Source organism: Hypanus sabinus, chromosome 6 (genome assembly GCF_030144855.1).
Source record: "Hypanus sabinus isolate sHypSab1 chromosome 6, sHypSab1.hap1, whole genome shotgun sequence".
NCBI lineage: Eukaryota > Metazoa > Chordata > Chondrichthyes > Myliobatiformes > Dasyatidae > Hypanus > Hypanus sabinus.
In genome coordinates this window covers 170,090,592-170,110,584 of record NC_082711.1, presented here as the reverse complement: position 1 = coordinate 170,110,584, position 19,993 = coordinate 170,090,592, and the positions used below count along the sequence as shown (strand labels likewise).

Here is a 19,993-nt window from a genome sequence, read left to right as displayed (position 1 = left end):
TGTCTGTAAGATGTTTGCACTTTCAGTGGCATCCACCAAAACCAGCAGAAGGCAGTCGCAATTACTGCACCTAAAGGGGAAGGTACAGTATATGGGCTGTGATTTTCCTTTAAGGACAGGACGGATTAAAACAGGAGATCATTTGCTTGACAAGTATTTCATGCTGTGTTTGCATTGCAGCTGACTGAGTCCAGTTGGCATTCAGTCACACTGATGTCTGCCAACGAAAACTGAATGATAACACAACCAGCTAAAACAGGCTGCAGCCGGTTTGTTCCAGTCACTGATGATCACAGCCAAGTTTTTTTCCTAACCCTTGAGGACACCGGTCCAAGATTACAGAAATCAGCAGCTTAACACAATGAGCTCGAGCTCTGGGAGTGTTGGAACATAACAAACTGAAAATGATCCTGACCTACACAACAACAACCTCCATTTAAAAAGCAAAACGTGCTTGAACATGAAACTATTTCACTACACTAAGATTTGGCACCAGTCTATCTGCCAATGGGATAGATCGCATAAAGCAAAAGACTGTAAGACATACTGTTGGCTAGGTATTCCCAACTTTTTTATGCCATGGACCAATACAATTGGGAACCCCTGCTGAAAGAGCAGAATTAAGTCATTGTGCCTATCAAGTCTGCTCCACCATTCCATCATGGCTGATTTATTATCCCTCTTAACCCCATTCTCCTGCCCTCTCCCCGTAATCTTTGACACCCTTACAAATCAAGAACAAATCAACCTCAACCTTAAAGATACCCAATGACTTGGCCTCCACAGACATTGATTGCAAAGAATCCTGCAGATTCACCACCATCTGGCGAAAGAAATTCCTCCTCATCTCTGTTCTAAAGAGACATACTTATATCCTGAGGCAATACCCTTTGGCCTTAGGCTCCACCAATACAGGTAACATCATTTCCACGTCCAATCTATCTATTCTTCATCGACATCGTCATTACCTGCAGCATTGTATGACATGGTTGATCATGGTCTCTGACCATGATTGTTCTTGGCAAATTTTTCTACAGAAGGTGTTTGCCATTACTTTCTTCTGGGCAGTGTCTTTACAAGAGAGGTGACCCCAGCCGTTACCAATACTCTTCAGAGATTGTCAGCCTGGCATCAGAGGTCGCATAACCAGGAGTTGTGATATGCACCGGCTGCTCATACGGCCACCCACCACCCGCTAGCAGAGGGAAGGAGTGCCTTACATCTCCTCTGGTAGAGACTTAACTCCACCCTACCACTCACTCTATCGAGGCCTTTTAATGTTCGATAGGTTTCAGTGAGATCCCAATAAAGCTTGGATAAAGTATTTGACAATAGACAATAGATGGTAGGTGCAGGAGTAGGCCATTTGGCCCTTCTAGCCAGCACCGCCATTCACTGTAATCATGGCTGATCATACACAATCAGTACCCCGTTCCTGCCCTCTCCCCATATCCCTTGACCCTGCTATCTATAAGAACTTATATCTAACTCTCTCTTGAATGCATCCAGAGACTTGGCCTCCACTGCCTTCTGGGGCACAGCATTCCACATATCCACCACTCCCTGGGTGAAAAAGTTTTTCTGCATCTCTGTTCTAAATGGCCTACCCCTTATTCTTAAACTGTGGCCTCTAGTTCTGGACTCACCCATCAGCAGGAACATGCTTCCTGCCTCCAGCGTGTCCAATCCCTTAATAATCTTATATGCTTCAATCAGATCCCCTCTCATCCTTCTAAATTCCAGTGTGTACAAGCCCAGTCGCTCCAATCTTTCAATATATGACAGTCCCGTCATTCCAGGAATTAACCTTGTGAACTCACGCTGCACTCCCTCAATAGCAAGAATGTCCTTCCTCAAATTTGGAGACCAAAACTGCACACAATACTCCAGGTGGGGTCTCACCAGGGCCCTGTACAGCTGCAGAGGGACCTCTTTACTCCTATACTCAATTCCTCTTCTTATAAAAGCCAGCATGCCATTAGCTTTCCTCACTGCCTGCTGTACCTGCATGCTTGCTTTCATTGACTGATGTACAAGAACACCTAGATCTCGTTGTACTTCCCCTTTTCCTAACTTGACTCCATTTGGATAGTAATCTGCCTTCCTGTTCTTGCCACCAAAGTGGATAACCTCACATTTATCCACATTAAACTGCATCTGCCATACATTTGCCCACTCACCCAACCTGTCCAAGTCTCCCTGCATTCTCATAACATCCTCCTGACATTTCACACTGGCACCCAGCTTTGTGTCATCGGCAAATTTGCTAATGTTACTTTTAATCCCTTCATCTAAATCATTAATGTATATTGCAAACAGTTGCAGTCCCAGCACCGAACCTTGCGGTACCCCGCTGGTCACAGACTGCCATTCCAAATGGGATCCGTTAATCGCTACTCTTTGTTTCCTGTCAGCCAGCCAATTTTCAATCCATGTCAGTACTTTGCCCCCAATACCATGTGCCCTAATTTTGTCCACTAATCTCCTATGTGGAACTTTATCAAAAGCTTTCTGGAAGTCCAGGTACACTACATCCACTGGCTCTCCCTTATCCATTTTCATAGTTACATCCTCAAAAAACTCCAGAAGATTAATGAAGCATGATTTTCCCTTCATAAATCCATGCTGACTTGGACTGATCCTTCTACTGCTATCCAAATAGGTTGTAATTTCCTCTTTTATAATTGACTCCAGCATCTTTCCCACCAGGCTAACCGCTAACCAGGCTAACGTCAGGCTAACCAGTCTATAATTCCCTATTTTCACTCTCCCTCCTTTTTGAAAAGTGGGACAACATTAGCCACCCTCCAATCAGCGGGAACTGTTCCTGAATCTATAGAACATTGGAAAATGATTACCAACGTGTCCACGATTTCTAGAGCCACCTCTTTAAGTACCCTGGGATGCAGACCATCAGGTCCCGGGGACTTATCAGCCTTCAGACTCAACAGTCAATCCAACACCATTTCTTGCCTAATATAAATTTCCTTCAGTTCATCCTTTACCCTAGTTCCTTTGGCCACTATTACATCTGGGAGATTGTTTGTGTCTTCCCTAGTGAAGACAGATCCAAAGTACCTGTTCAACTCATCTTCCATTTCTTTGTTCCTATTGGAGTATAAAAATATTATGGAGTATAAAACTTGTATCATTTGCTGTGTAACCAAAACTATGTAGTCAGTTTGCTATGCATGTAACCAAGATGAAATCCTAGGAATGTAGAAGACAATGGTGTGTTAATATATGTTAATGAGAGGTAGCTAAGAGATGTAGATTAGAACATGATTAAGTCACGAAGTAATAAGAATGTAAACTTGCTATTTGCTTGAAACCTTAGGAATGTAAAAGACAATGGAAGGTGTTAATGGAAGGTAGATAAAGAGATGTAGATTAGAACTGTACGTGTGGTACGTGTGAAACTAGACCAGGATTTTGCTATAAAAAATGCCGTGTCTGAGGATCGGTGGGCAATCAGCGACTGGCTCAGCTTTGATTTGCAAATTAAAGTTTAACCCTTCTGGAAGAATCTTCTGCGTCTCCTAGTCATTTGTGGGGCACGAGAAACCACGACATAATTGGCGACCTCGGCAGGACCGAAAAGAGACCCGCGGAAAGGAAACGGCAGATTGGGGACGCTTCCCAGTCCTCCGGGACCCCACAAGGCTAACAGAATTAAGGGTGCACCCAAACAAAAGGTAAGCGCTTTTGCGACAATTTGGACTAAGAATTCTGTTGGCTTTGGGGAGGTCTTGGAGTCTCAGAAGTGTGGGACCACTGCCGAAGGGTCTCTCCGGTCCACAGAATCTGGCAGAATTGGGGGTTAACAGAGGAGGCTCAGAGGATTGATCAAGAACACTGCAGTGAGGGTAAGTACAAATAAGCTAATAAGAAGTTAAGAAAAAGTCCACGTGGTGTTGGTAAATCCCTGTGGGTACCCCTTCGTATGAAACGAAGGGCTGAACGGGTAGGGAAAGTAGAATAGAATTAAGAGTAGAAAATCCCCGTGGATACCGCCTTAAGAGATAAGGGTCTAAACGGGCGAGGTGCAAAGAGCAAGTTCTGTGGGTACCGCTCTGAAAAGAGGTCTGCACGGGCAGAACAGAATAGACTAGGCATAGAATTAGAGTAAGTTTAGTTAAGAAAAAGTCCATGTGGTGTTATAGGAAGAAAAAGTCCACATGGTGTGTAGAATTAGAGTGAGTTTAGTGTAGAAAAAGTCCACGTGGTGTTAGACTAGGCGTAGAATTAGAGTAAGTAATATCCAGTAAACAAACTGTGAATCTCTGCAATACCTTGAAAAGAGAGAATAACACGACAGGTAAAGGAACGGCAGTAGAAATTCTGAGCAAAAAATTCCCGTTACTTGAAAATGAGATCATAAAAACTTCAGAGAAATGGGAAAAAAGAACCAAAAACCTGGTCACAAAATGGCCAAGAGAAGGAACGTTTGATGTAAGTTTGTGCGAAGAAATGGAGGCGCTAGTTAAAAATTATAAACCAACAGATAAATCTAAGGAAAGAGGACAAAAAAGGGAACGAGAAATGGAAGTGTTAAAAACTCTTCAGAATGGAGGGAGAAGGGCTGAGGAGGACAGGTAGAATATTGATTACAAGCGAGGAAGACACTAAGGTGCTGGAGAACCAGCCTGTTTGAGAGAGAGGAGGGTACGGTGAGAAGCTGGCTTCGGCTCCGTTCCCAGATGTGAAAGAAACAGAAAAGCCCCCTCCCTATAATGAGGAAGGAACCCCTAAGCAGTGCCCCCTGCTGACGGGAACAGTAAACGTGCAGGGAGAAGTACAAGTTTGGGATAATGAGGAGGGAAAAAAACAATACGAGAAGGAAAAAGCGGCGATATGGAAGGAGATACGGGCAGAAAGGATAAAGGTGGAACAGGTACAGAGAGAAATGCAAGAACAGATTGAACGGATGAAATACTTGAGAGAGGAAAACGAATATGAGGAGTATGGATTATACCACAGAAATAAACAGACTAGAAAAGAAGGTGACTCATTGGAGGAGCAAGAGTTAAGTGGAGAGAGAGAGGATGTGAGAATTTGTGGGGAAGAGGTAGGAGGCAGAAGCCTAGAAGAGCAGAAGGAGGCGGTCGGGGAGCGACTTGCGGAAGAAGAGAGAGAGCTAGATAAGTTACTGAGAGGGGATTGCCAGAGAAGATGCAAAAAATACTCCAGGGGCCAACCAAGTATTGAATTAAGACAGGAAGGAAGGACTCCACAGGGAGACCGAGGGAAGAAGAGGACCCCGGAGACATTTGAGTGGGAGGCAGTAAAGACATACCCTGAGACAGATGGGGAGTCAGGTGAGGAGGAGAGCCAGGGCAGGTGGGAAGAAGGAGGAAGAATGATGCCGTTGTTAGTAAAAGGATCAGGACAAGTGCAGTACATCCCTTGGGGATTCCAGGACCTCGAAGGGCTGAAAAACACTCTGCCCAATCTACATGAAGGAGCAGGGAAATGAATTAGAGCCTTTGAAGAAGAAACGGTGGGACGATTATTGGCTATGGGAGATTTGAAGGCACTATTGATAAGGTTGATGGGAACCTCCAAATTTAACGAACTAATGGAAATGGCTGGCATAGTAAACTCGAACGACCCGAGAACTGATGGAGACGGGTTTGACAGAGTGAGGCAGAGGGTATGGCAGGCCCTCAGAAAGCTTTATCCACCCAAAGTGGACCCCAAAGCCTCAAAAGGGGATCCACTGGGAGACACTGAAAACCCAGCAGCCTACGTAGAAAACCAGTTGAAAAGGTGGAGACTGAAGACCGAGCAAGAGGTGGAGAATAGCTTATTTATGACCTCAATGTTCCGACATAGCATTTTGGATGTAATGCCTCCACAAGTAAAATCCAAACTGGAGGAAGTGGTTGGGCTAACGTCAATGACCCCACAAGAATTTAGAGACCATGTAGTCCATGCGGTTGAGAAATACCGGAAAGACAAACGAAGGTTGGCTGAGCAGCAGGAAGAGGTGCAAAGAAAGTTAATACAAATGCAGCTCGAAGAACTCAAAAAGAAGGAAAAAGAGAAAAGCAAAAAGATGCTGCCAGCAACCACCGGTCCGAGTACTGCCATCGAACTGGATGAAGCACTGCTATATGGAGGAACCGATCATACTGTAAGACAAGGGCTGGAAAACCCCATGCCAATAATCGTCAATGGTGGAGCATTCCCACAAATGCCCTATCAGGAACAGACTAAATTCAAACAGCCCAGACAGGACTGGAAGTTCCAAGGAGGGGGACAGAGGAGCTATGGGCAGAGGGGACCAGTGAGGAAACAGGTGGAAAGAGAGGTAGAGAGATTGTGCTGGGGATGTAATCAGCCAGGTCACATGAGAAGAGATTGTCCGTTTACACTATGGACTGTCACACACCAGCAGGAACCGATAAGAAGGGAACTAAAGTTTAGCCAAGGACCAGCCCCCACAGGCCCAAGCGGACCTGTGAACCCCTATGCGAGGTATTAGGGGTGCCCCGAGAACTCGAGTGGGAAGGGACATTACCCAATGATAACAAGGGAGGCAGACGAGGAACCCATTGTTCAGGTTATGTTAGAAGTTCAACTGACACCAATGATGATAGATACTGGAGCCACGTACACTTGTGTACAGCCACAGTATGCCCTTCACCTTCCCATGTCAGGAAAGTTTATTAAGATGGTAGGGTTCTCGGGGAAAACACAGTTGACACAGTGCACGGCTCCAGTGCGGTTGAGAATGGGAAATAAAGGAATTGTTTTGCCGGTGCTAGTATTTAAAGGAACTCCAATTAATTTGTTAGGCAGAGATGCCTTATTGAAATTGGAATTAAAATTAGAATGCACCAGAAATGGGCTGAGTGTGGAAAGAGCAGGGGCTCAATTAATAGTGCTAATGTCAAGAAGGCTAATGTCTTTTGGATAGGAGACATCACAGATCAGATTCAGGAAACCTGGGAGAAATGGAAAAAGAGCGTGCAGGCTATATTACTCAGGGCTGTAATGCCCAAATCTGAGCTACATTGTACAGTGATTTTTGACGAGACTCAGAACAGGGAGTTAGAGGAGAAATGGCACCTAGAGGCGTGTACCCAGCAGCGCCTGGAAGGGGAGGCTGTGATAATTGGAAAGCAAGGGGCAGCTTTACAAGTTAAATGGAACACCCTTTTAGAAAAATGGTGCAGGATACCGGAGGCTGCGCCCCACGTAACGTTGGTAAACATGGGATATCAGTCTAAAGACTTAGGACCCTTAGTTAAGAGTGCTGAAACCGTAACAGTGTGGAGGAAAATCACGCCAGAGGTGTGGATATCAGAAGACAACAATTGCATTAAAATAATGGTAAGTGTAGATATGGTAGGGACAGTGAGAGAGGTCGACATAATTCCCCAACCACACCTGCCCTTGCTGGGAAAGGAAAGAGGCCAGCAGAAAGAAAGAAGGTTAGATGAGTTGCCATCTATTCTGTGGTCACAGCATGACATGGACGTAGGGAAAATAAAAACAGCTAGTCCGGTGGAAATAAGGCTGAAAAGGGGAGCAATTCCACCCAGGAGACCACAATACCCTCTAAGACCAGAAGCAGAAGAGGGAATAGCATCGACAGTGCAGGGGTTGCTTGAAATAGGAGTGCTTAAAAGAACAAACAGTCCATGCAATACCCCAGGCATGGGCAAACTACGGCCCGGGGGCCATATGCGGCCCGTTAAGCTTTTTAATCCGGCCCGCAGAACTTGATGAAATTATATTAATAAACCTTGTTAACGTTTTTTCCCCGCAATTCTGGCGTTTTCCCAACAGATGACGCACTCTATATACATTTGTGGTGACCCATTTCCTGGCACATCCGAACCGGCTCACAATTAGCCAGCGTTCCGGCTAAGGGAGATAGCCTGCGGGGATTTGCGAGCACAGAGCTTTGGAGCCTCTGCACCACGGGGGGCAGGTTGAGGGAGGCTTAAAATGAGGCTGGGGATTTTGAATACAGTTTTTTTCTTCGACTGCAGTTACCGACTCCGTGTCGTAATTTTAGTGCTGCATGTAGCACACCGCTACACATTGACCTTTGTTGAGGTGCAGCGTATTACTCCACATTTGCGCTTTACTCTTTGTTCGGCTCGACCTATTTGTGTGAACAGGCGTTCAGCGTCATGAACATCAACAAAGTCAGCCACAGATCCAAGTTAACTGACCAACACCTCAGATCCATCCTGAGAATCACCACAACAAAACTAAATCCAGACTTTGATGCGCTGGCTAAAAAGGGAGACCAACAACACTGTTCCCACTGAAATTAAAAATAAGTTTCTTCGTTGTGTTATGTAAAAAATGTATTTGAAAATATTTTTTTCAATAAGCCTTACATGTTACATGTCATTTCTGTTAAGTGATGGACATGTGTAGTGCGCAGGTGCACGTACGTTCTCATAATAAAAAATGCGCTCCAGATCAAATAACGCGCTCCGCATACTGGCGCGCTGTCATTGTTCTGTCCCTGTGCTGGTCGTTGTTGAGTTTTGGCACAGGGGACAATTGAATAAGAAGGAGCAGGACAAGTAGACCTGCATCTCCTACCGTTTTTGAAATAAAGACAGTCAGGAGGAGAATGATGATGAAAATATCTTGAAGGATAACAGAATTTTCAGTGCTCTAAAATAATAACTGTTACTATTAAAAAAAGCTGTATTTTATTCATTTAATTTTCAGTGTTTTAAAAGTCATTTCAATAAATAGCTAAATAACATGGGACTTCAAAGAGAGATATTTTGTTGTAATGCATGTGTTCATTTTCAATTGAAATTAAAGCACGTTTTCTACATATCCCATGATATTTTATTTTCTCTTATGAGGTGTATTACCAAAACACTCCGTCCATCTGCCCCTGGTCCGGCCCCCCCTGTCAAATCTTAGAACCCTTTCTGGCCCTCAAGTCAAAAAGTTTGCCCACCCCTGCAATACCCTGTTGCTGCCGGTCTTAAAAGCAGATAAATCTAAGTGGAGATTGGTGCATGACTTGCGAGCAGTAAATAATGTGGTAGAGGACCGGCCAGCGGTAGTTCCCAACCCACACACGCTTTTGACTAATGTTCCACCAGAAGCAAGTTACTTTTCAGTGATTGATTTGTGTTCGGCTTTCTTCAGCATTCCTCTCGCCGACCAGTGTCAGTATCTGTTTGCATTTACTTACAGAGGTGCTCAGTATACCTATACCAGAATGCCGCAAGGATTTAAACATTCACCACACGTTTTTAATCAGGTGTTGAAGGCAGACCTAGAGGGCATACCATTGGAAAGTACATTGTTACAGTTTGTGGATGACCTGTTGATTTGCTCCCACAGCGAGGAGCAGTGTGAGCAGGACACTATAACTCTGTTAGAGAAGCTGGCGCATGGAGGGCATAAAGTATCCAAAAAGAAACTGCAATTTTGCACGCAGCAAGTGGAGTACTTAGGCAGGGTAATATCCAAGGGAGTGAAGGCAATAGCACCAGATCAGATTGAGGCAATAACTAAGTCCCCAAAACCCCAGACTGTAGGGCAGATGATGACGTTTTTGGGAATGGCAGGGTACAGCTCAGATTGGATAGGACAATATGCTGAGATTGTGGCACCTTTAAGAAAGATAATGAAAGAAGCAGGACATACAAATTTGAAGAACGGCTGACAGTGGCATGGAGAGGCGGAGATAGCTTTCAATACTATTAAGCAGGAATTGCATTTGGCACCAGCATTAGCTTTGCCTGACTACGAGAAGGTTTATCATTTGTATGTATCCAACCGACAAGAGGGTTATGTTACAGCAGTTCTAACACAAGAGACAGGCACAGAAAAAGCAAAGCAGCCGATAGCATACTACAGTACAAGACTAGATGAGGTGGCTCAGGGGTATCCACCCTGTTATCAGGGATTGGCGGCGCTGTACTATGCATATGAAAAGGCATCATCTGTAACCCTGGGCTATCCTTTGACTCTGTACACACACCACAAAGTAGCAGAATTGCTGGAAAGAGGGAAATTTGTGTTGACGCCAGCCAGGATAGCAGCGTATCAGATGCTATTGACATTTCCAGACATAACTACACAGAGATGCACTACCAGTAATATAGCCGATTTTGTCCCTTTAGACTATGAAGGAGAACCGCATGATTGTGTAGGGAAGACGATGGCATTTGCCAAATTGAGAGCAGATTTATGGTCAGAACCACTAGAGGATGCAGATAAAAAGGTTCTGTTCGTAGATGGCCCTTCTTGAAGAATCTTCTGCGTCTCCTGGTCATTTGTGAGGCACGAAAAACCAGGACATTCTCCATAATAAATTCACCCGTTTCTGTCTTCAATGGCCCAATTTTGGTCTTAACTATTTTTTTGCTATTCACATTCCTAAAGAAGATTTTACTATCCTTCTTTATATTCTTGGTTAGTTTACCTTCGTACCTAATTTTTTCTTGGCGTATTGCCTTTTTTGTTATCTTCTGTTGCTCTTTAAAAGCTTCCCAGTCCTCCGGTTTCCTGCTCATCTTTGCTATGTTATACTTCTTCTCTTTTATTTTTATACTGCCCTTTACTTCCCTCATCAGCCACGGCCACCCCTTACTCCCCTTAGGATCTTTCTTCCTCTTTGGAATGAACCGATCCTGCACCTTCTGCATTATTCCCAGAAATACCTGACATTGTTGTTCCACTGTCTTCCCTGCTAGGGTATTGTTCCATTGAACTTTGGCCAGCTCCTCCCTCATAGCTCCATAGTTCCCTTCGTTCAACTGTAGTACTGACACATCCGATTTTCCCTTCTTCTCAAATTGTAGGTTAAAAGAGATCATATTATGGTCACTACCTCCTAATGGTTTCTTTACCTCGAGGTCCCTGATCAAATCTGGTTCATTGCACAACACTAAATCTAGAATTGCCTTCTCCCTGGTAGGCTCCAGTACAAGCTGTTCTAAGAATCCATCTCGGAGGCACTCCACAAACTCCCTTTCTTGGGGTCCAGTACCATTCTGATTCTCCCAGTCTACCTGCATGTTGAAATCCCCCATGACAACTGTATCATTACCTTTGCAACATGCCAATTTTAACTCTTCATTCAACTTACACCCTACATCCAGACTGCTGTTTGGGGCTTATAGATAACTCCCATTAGGGTCTTTCTACTCTTAGAATTTCTCAGTTCTATCCATACTGACTCTACATCCCCTGATTCTATGTCCCCCCCTCGCAAGGGACTGAATATCATTCCTCACCAACAAAGCCACCCCACCCCCTCTGCCAGTCGGTCTGTCCTTTCGATAAGATGTATATCCTTGAATATTAATTTCCCAGGCCCTGTCCGCTTGAAGCCATGTCTCAATTATTCCCACAACATCGTACTTGCCAATTTCCAACTGAGCCTCAAGCTCATCTACTTTGTTCCTTATACTTCGTGCATTCATATATAATACTTTTAATTTGTTACTCCCTTTCCTTTCGTATCAATTCCTATTTCACTTGGCCATACTGTATGATCTCTTCTTGAGCTTTCTACTCCATTGATTCTGTTGTCCTTTTGAACTTTTCTTATTTTCACTTTCCCTTTAACTCCATCCTTATATTTCCAGTTCTTCCCCCCCCCCCCACCCACTACTTAGTTTAAACACATCCGTGTTGCAGTGGCAAACCTGTCTGCCAGAATGCTGGTCCCCCGTCTATTAAGGTGCAAACCGTCCCTTTTGTACAATTCATCCCTACCCCAAAACAGATCCCAGTGGTGCAAGAATGTAAATCCTTGCTTCCTGCACCAGTTCCTCAGCCACACATTCAGATCCATTATCTCCCTGTTCCTGCCCTCTCCAGCACGAGGAACTGGAAGCAAACCAGAGATAACCACCCTGGAAGTCCTGCTTTTCAGCCTTCTTCCGAGTTCTCTGAAGTCCCGCTGCAGAATGTCCTTCCTCTTCTTCCTGATGTCATTTGTGCCAACACGCACTACCACTTCCGGCTGTTCATCTTCACCCTTGAGGATTCCCTGCAATCGGTCCGTGATGTCCTGGATCCGAGCACCAGGGAGGCAACACACCATCCTTAAATCTCGCCTGTTGCCACAGAAACCCCTTTCCGTACCTCTTACTATGGAGTCCCCTACTACCACGGCTCTTCCTGATGTCTGACTCCTCGGCTCTGCTTCTGCACCAATTTTCGGCTCGCAGACCTGTCTGCCCCTCGGAGTGGCAGTATCTTCTGTCCTGACAGCTTCCAAGAGGGTGAACCTGTTTATGAGAGGTACATCCCCTGGGGTCTCCTGTACTTCCAGCATCCTTTCCTTCCTCATCGTCACCCCCTTTCTCTCTTCCGGTATCCTCGGTGTAACGACCTCACTGTAGGTCCTGTCCAGAAAGCTCTCGTTTTCGCGGATAAACCTGAGGTCATCCAGTTCTTTCTTCAGTGCTGCAACATGCTCCTTCAGAAGCTGAACCTGGACACACTTTCCACAGCTGTAGCAGCCGGGGGCACCATCAGTGTCCCTGACCTCCCACATCATGCACGTAGCACACTGAACCAGCTTAGCGGTCATGTCTTCACCCTCTGCAATTGTGCCTGGCGTAGTCTCTTCCCTCAGCCTCCTCGCCGAAGACTCTCGAGCCAAAGACTAGCACTTTTCACACCAGGCACTTCCCTCAACCAGGCCGCTTCCTGGAACTTTGGTTTCAAGTGGTCATTAAAATTGGTCACTTGTATTATTGCCCTGTGCACCAAGGTAGAGTGAAAACATGCTTTGCTGCCAGCCACCTAGACAGATCATTTCAGAACATAAGTACATTGATTCAGTATAAGGGAAAATGATAACAGAATGCAAAGTTGAAACCTAAGGACCCATATTTGATGTTTTAGGAACAGCTAGTTCCCCTCCACCATCAGATTTTTGAACAGTCCTTGAACCTCATAAATTCAGCTCTTCCACTATTTTTTTTTAACTTAAAGTAATTTTTTTTTAAGTCTTACACTGTACTGCTGCTACAAAACAACAAATTTGACAACATAAAACAGAAGAGTAATGCATTTAGACCATGTTAGGGTTGGACATATAAGTTCAGCTGGGAGAGCAGATACTGCAGTTTGAGGCTTCATCGAAGAAATGCACCTGTGGCTGTGCAGTTTGCCATGGGATGGAACGGGTTAGACTAGTATTTTGTTGGAAGTTGCCAGGGACAGGATTTGAATTCACAATTGTCTGTCTCAGAGTGAGGTTGTCACTGTTGACTATCTAGTAAGACAGGCTTAAAGGGCCGGCTGGCTCATGAGGAGAAGGCAGCTGTAGCCAAGATCATAGCGTTGCGACTGGCTCAGATGCGCAGGAGGACAGGATAACGTGACAGAGTTTATTAGTAGGGGATTCTATGGTAAGTGGGATAGACAGGAGTTTATGTGGTTGCACACTGGACTCCTGGCTATTGCGTTGTCCCCCGGGTGCTGGGGTCTGTGATATCTTGGTGTGACATTCTTAAAGGAGGGGTCAATAAAGAGTTGTTGAATATTGAAAGCTCAGATAGAGTGGACATGGAAAGGATGTTTCCAGTAGTGGGGTTATCTAGGACCAGAAGGCACAGCATCAGAATAGAAGGATGTCCCTTTAAAACAGAGATGAGAAGGAATTCCTTCAGCCAGCAGGCGGTCAATATGTGGAATTCATTGTCACAGACAGCAGTGGAGACCAGGTCATTGGTTACCTTTAAGGATGAAGTTGATTTGATCTTGGTTTGTAAAGGTGTCAAAGGTTATGGGAAGAAGGCAGGTGAATGGGGTTGAGAAAGGTAACAAATCAGCTTGATGGAATGGCAGAGTAGACTTGATGGCCAAATACCTAACTCTTCTCCGATCTCTTATACTCTTGTCATGGTGTATGTACGTAGGTACCAATGATAGAGAAGGAAAGTGGGACAAGCTCCCACAAGCTAAATTTATGGAGCTAGGAGATAAATTAAAAAGTAATAATCTCAGGATTGCTACGTGTGCCATGTGCTTTTCAGACAAAGAATAGCAGAATCGTTAGTATGTATATGTAGCTTGAGCTGTAGCAGTTTCAGATTCCCAGGGCATTGGAACCAGTTCTGGGAGAGTTCAGAAAAGTACAAACCAGGCAGCCTACAACTGGGCTGGACTAGGATCAATATCCCAAAGGGATTGTTTGCTGGTGCAGAAGGGGTGGGTGTAAATTAATATGGCAGGGGATGGGAATGCAGGCAGAAAAACAGAGGGACGTAATGCAGAGACAAAAGCAGAAGTTTGAAAAGAGAGAAGAAAGAGCGAAATACAGAAAGAGACACAAAGATTACTAGATTCGAAAAGGATTCTAAAAGTCAGCATGGTTTCCTTAAGGGAACATCTTGCCTGACGAACCTGTTGGAATTCTTTGAGGAGATTGTAAGTAGGATAGATAAAGGGGATGCAGTGGATGTTGTATATTTGGACTTTCAGAAGGTCTTTGACTGGCTGCCACACATGGCATTACAGGAAAGTTACCAGCATGTTTAGCACTGGCTGATTGGTAGGAGGCAGCAAGTGGGAATAAAAGGATCCTTTTCTGGTTGGCTGCCAGGGACCAGTGATGTTCCACAGAGGTCGTGTTGGAACCACTTTTTTTTATCCTGCATATCAATGATTTAGACAATGGAATTGATGGCTTTATTGCTAAGTTTGCAGATGATACAAAGATTGGAGAAGGGGCAGGCAGTGTTGAGGGGACAGGTAGGCTGCAGAAGGACTTATACAGTTTAGGCCCATAAGACCATAAGATATAGGAGCAGAGGTAGGCCACTCGGCCTGTTGAGAATGGACAAATTAAGTATAATGTTGGAAAATGCATGGTCATGCAATTTGGAAGTAGAAATAAATGTGCAGACTATTTTCTAACTGGGGAGGAAACCCAAAATTTTGAGATGCAAAGGGACTTGGGAGTTCTTGTGCAGAACATCCTAAAGGTTAACTTGTAGATTGAATCGTTGGTGAGGAAGGCAAATGAAATGTTAGCATTCATTTCAAGATGTCCAGAATCCAAGAGCAGGGATGTGATACTGAGGCTTTATAAGACACTGGTGAGGTCTCACCTTGAGTATCGTGAACAGTTCTGGGCTCCTCATTGTAGAAAAGATGTGCTGGTATTGGAGAGGGTTCAGAGGAGGTTCACAAGGATGATGCTGGGAATGAAAGGGTTATCATAGAAGGAACATTTGATGGTTCTGAGTCTCTACTCATAGGAATTTAAGAGGACGAGGGGGGATCTCATTGAAATCTTTTGAATGTTGAAAGGCATGGTAGATGTGGAAAGATGTTTCCAATGGTGTGAGAGTCTAGGACAAGAGGCACAGCCTCAGAATAAGAGGGGCATCCATTTAAAAAAGATGTGGAGAATTTTATTTAGCCAGAAGCCGGTGAATTTGTGGAATTTGTTACCATGAGCAGCTGTGGAGGCCAAGTTGTTGGTGTATTTAAGGCAGAGCTTGATAGGTTCTTGATTAGACGTGGCATTAAAGGATACGGGGAGAAGGCCGGGGGAGTGGGGCTGTGGAGGGGGAGAAAAGATCAGCCATGATTGAATGGCAGTTGACTCGATGGGCCAAATGGCCTAATTCTACTCCTTTGTCTTATGGTCTTATGAACAATGAGTGCAAGCCTTTGTCTGAATGTCCATAATATTTGGTGAAAAAATAGTACTTGAAACAAGGATAGACTTTGCTGGAGCCAAATCTGTGAATCTCTGTGAGCCAGCTGGGGAAGTCAACGCCCAATTCTGCTGGATGCTGGAGGTCAGTGTGGTGGTTAAAGGACTGTATGTGTGTGGGTGGGAGGGGTTAATGGGGCTCGTTGTGTTCTGTGTTCTGCCGAGCATTGTGGGCATGCTCTGTTGGCACTGGAATGCATGACAACACTCGTGGGCTGCCCCCAGCACACTCTCAGGTGTGTTGGTTGTTAATACAAACAGTGCATTTCACTGTATGTTTCTTTTTTTGTAAGTTATTTTTTTATTGAAGTTCATCATCAAACAAACATTTCCATAAGATGTATTTCAGATGTTGTACATATATATCATATAATCATATATATCACAAATCTCCACAAAGTATATATCTGGGGTATACACTTATAGAAAAGAGTGGAAAGAGAAAACAAGCAAAAGGAAAGAACTATGTACAAGTAGGGAGTGATCTTTTTTTTACAACAGATTCATTGATTTGTGAGAATAAAACCAGGCCTATGAGGCATCATGTAGTTAAACCATTTTCCCCAGTATGAATCAAATTGTTCCAGCTTGTGATTAACAGATGCTGTTATCTTCCCCTATGTCCATGTAATAAATATTCTTAAATCTTGAATGGCTTGTAAGTGAGCAATGTCACCTGTGCTGTTTTCTGAAGTATAGGCAAGGTACCAGTGTAAGACAAAGAAATCCAATAAATAGGAATGTGCATTCAATGGAGTGGAACTCAGACTAGTCTTCTGTTGCTGTAGTCCATCCACGTCAAGATTTGATGTGCTGCACGTTCAGAGATGCTCTTCTGCACACCACTGTTGTAACACGTGGTTATCTGAGTTACTGTCGCCTCCCTGTCAGCTGGTTATTTTCCTCTGATCTCTCTCATTTGCCAGGCAGAACTGCCGCCCGCTGGATTCCCTTTTTTGTTTTGCACGCCAAACTCTGGAGACAGTTGTGCTTGAAAATCCCGGGAGACCAGCAGTTTCTGAGATACTCAAACCGAGGCCGATGCTTGCTTTTGTTTGCCGGTGGGGGGAAATGGGGGACCGTTGCTTGCTGCCGCTTGCACGCGGGAGGGAGGGGAGCTGGGGGGGGGGAGCCTTGGGGTTCTTACATTTAACTGCCGTTCATTCTTTGGGCTCTTCTCTGTTTTTGTGGATGTTTGCAAAGAGAAAGCATTTCGGAATCTATATTGTATACATTTCTCGGACATTAAATTGGACCTTTGAACCTTTGAACCCCGTCTGGCACCAACAATCATTCCACAGTGGAAGTCACTTAGATCACATTTCTTCCCCATTCTGATGTTTGGCCTGAACCTCCAGGGATTCCCATGCTGGTGTCCATGAACCCCTTGCTTAATGGTATTATGGTACTGGTCCATGGAATTAAAGGAAGATTGGGAACATATGCTCTAGACCTTGCCTGCATGCTTTTATGCATTGATTTGCTACCACATGATTGGCTGATACTGAATATTTTATATTTATAAATCTATTTTAAGGGGAGAGTTTTAGTGCCTTGGTATCACAGTTTCAATGAAGCGGATGCCCCAAGTATTAACTCTGAATTAAATGGGTGTGAGGCTGAGGAGAAGGCTTGATCGTCGTTTAGGCCAGAGGCAACGTTACTAGCAAGGGATGTGCTGGAACAGTTTTGTTTAAAGTTGGCAGGGGATAAAAGTACATTTAATCAGTGCTGTTATGTTTGATATTGATGGAGAGCTGAGAATAACAAGGGCACTGAATCTAACAAAGAAGGTCTAATGAGGTACGCTATGTGAAAAATGTAAGTCATCAGAACACATTAGAAAATCTTATACTTAGAGATGGCTGACACAAGAACAATCAAATTTTGCCTTCTTATTTCCCTGACTCTCCCAAACATTCATAATCTCGACCTTTCCCCACAAAGAAATTATTGAAACACCCAGTGTTCCGATGAAGGGTCTCGGCCCGAAGTATCATCTGTTCTTTCCCCTCTGTAGATGCTCCCTTGCAGAACCTCTTGTGTTTACGAAACACTCAAAGGGGCCACTTTGTTGAAGCCAGCAACGTTTGTGACAGAGCTGCTGGTGTGGGGTACCGTCTCTCTTGTGAGAGAGCAAGGATGATCGGGAATGCTCGACTTGCAAAACGGATTGGGAAAGAAATACACTTGATGTAGAAAGGAACAGAGGTAAGGTAACTTTGGAAGTTTAAAGTAAGTAGTTTGGATCTAAGATAAATAATGTGTGGAGTGTGAGATAAGTGAGAAAAAGAAAGAGAATGCATGGGCAGAAAGGAAAGAGGTTACAGTCAATAGAGTGTTGCAGGAAGAGGCAGTCATTCAGCAGGCACACCTAGACGGTTTTCAGATCTCGAGCACAAGTGGTTAGTACAACACTTTTACAGTACCGGTGACCCAGGTTCAATCACAAATAACAGAAAATCTGCAGAAGCTGGAAATCCGAGCAACACACACAAAATGCTGGAGGGACTCAACAGGCCAGGCAGCATCGATGGAAAATAGTACAGTCAACATATTGGGACCTAGTCGACTGTATTGTTTTCCATAGATGCTGCCTGACCTGCTGAGCTCCTAAATCATTTTGTGTGTGTGATCAGGGTTTAATTCCTGCCGCTGTCCGTAAGGAGTTTGTATGTCCTCCCCGTGACCGCGTGGGTTTTCTCAGAATGCTCCGGTTTCCATCCACAGTCCAAAGACCAGTTGGCAGGTTAGTTGCTCATTGTAAATTGTCCCGTGATTGGGCTGGGATTAAATTGAGGGTTGCTGGGTAGTGCAGCTTGAGGGCCAGGAGGGCCTAATCTGCACTGTATCTCAATAGATACATAAATAGAGCCCATCATCATTTTTTAGATATTCAGAATCAGATCTAGATCCAGGTTCAGATCCAGATTTAGATCTGGATCCAGATTCAGGTTTATTTATCAGATGTGAGGGCCTCTGTTAGTCGGGTTGACCATGTACGTTGCAACTCAGCTGCCTATGTGATATGCAACCCAGGGCAGTACAACAGACAGAAAGCTGTTGCCCATACAGCAGGCTCGTTCCTCCACACAGCTGATGAATACAAAGGAATGGCAAAGGCCAATACAGTTTGGTACCAACAATTCTACCTACATTCCCCTTAACTTCCCCCTCCCAGATTCCACCAATTATTCAATAAATATTTCATGCTTTTGAAGAGTATCCCATGTACCCAGAGTAGAGATGAAAACGGCTCTTGAGTTAGGTTAAGTTAGATGCAAATGGGTGAATCTTGCACACAAAAGATTCTGCAGATGCTGGAAATCCAGAGTAACACACACTCAGCAGGTCCTGCGGCATCTGTGGAGAGGATTGAACAGTCAACGTTTCAGGCCGAGACCCTTCCTCAGGACAATCTTACATCCTCAGTATAGAAGGACATCCCTTTAGGTCAGAGATGAGGAGGAATTTCTTTAGTCAGGGGGTGGTGAATTGTGGAATTTATCACCACAGATGGCTGTGGGGGTCAGTTCACTGGATATATTTAAAGTGGAGGTTGGTAGGCTCTTGATTAGTCAGGGTATTAAAGGTTACAGGGAGAAGGCAGGAGAATGGGTTGGGAAGGTTGCAAAATTACTTAGTGGCTCTTGAACTGAGGGCCTTGACTAATGAACATACGCTGTTATGAATGCACCACAGCTCTGAGGGGCTGAAGGGTGTGGGGTAGCCCCTCCTTTGTGAGAATCACAAGAGCATTATTGGGTTGTGTCAGAGGACCCAGGAAATGAGAGAGAGAGAGACATGGCCATTGTCTCCTGGAGACAATGTTTGTGGATTGGGGACTATGCTACGTGCAAGCCCTCGGGCAAAGTGGGCTGGTTGAGAGAGAGATTACATCACCCCACCCTGATTGACATCTACTACCCGGCGAGTTAAGATTAAAGGGGGGGCTGTAGGGACAGCCCCTCAGATGCACCAGAAGAAACACTAGCGATCCCGCAATAGCGGAGAGCCATTTGAAGGAAGCCACGTGCGTTCGGTTCCCTTGCCTGGGGGCTGGTGGCTGGTACCACTGAAAACGACTTTGAACTAACATCGGGGAACCAACTCCCCCGACGCAACGGATTGGCTTCATAAAAGTCCCGGGCAAGTTTAAAACCGTCTCTCTTAAACCCAAATAGCTGCAGCTTGAAAGGACAGTGACTTTTATCTTTCCATCGGACAATACAATATCCCCTAGACCGGGGGTCGGCAACCTGCGGCTCCCGAGCCATTTGTGGCTCTTTCACCTCTGTGCTGCGG

General features: G+C 44.7%; 1 long non-coding RNA gene across 8 annotated transcripts in view; it reads left to right on the top strand.

The window, feature by feature from the left end:
- Positions 1-3,132: 3,132 nt before the first annotated feature.
- Positions 3,133-19,993, top strand: part of LOC132396092 (uncharacterized) — a 58,720-nt gene continuing 41,859 nt past the window's right edge. For 6 of the 8 annotated variants that reach the window (XR_009512864.1, XR_009512862.1, XR_009512859.1 and 3 more), the window contains exons 1-2: positions 3,139-3,866; positions 17,709-17,899. This is a non-coding gene — a long non-coding RNA (uncharacterized LOC132396092). Of the gene's footprint in view, positions 3,867-17,708; positions 17,900-19,993 lie in introns of all 8 variants that reach the window. The other 2 variants (XR_009512858.1, XR_009512857.1) reach the window with 2 other exon arrangements.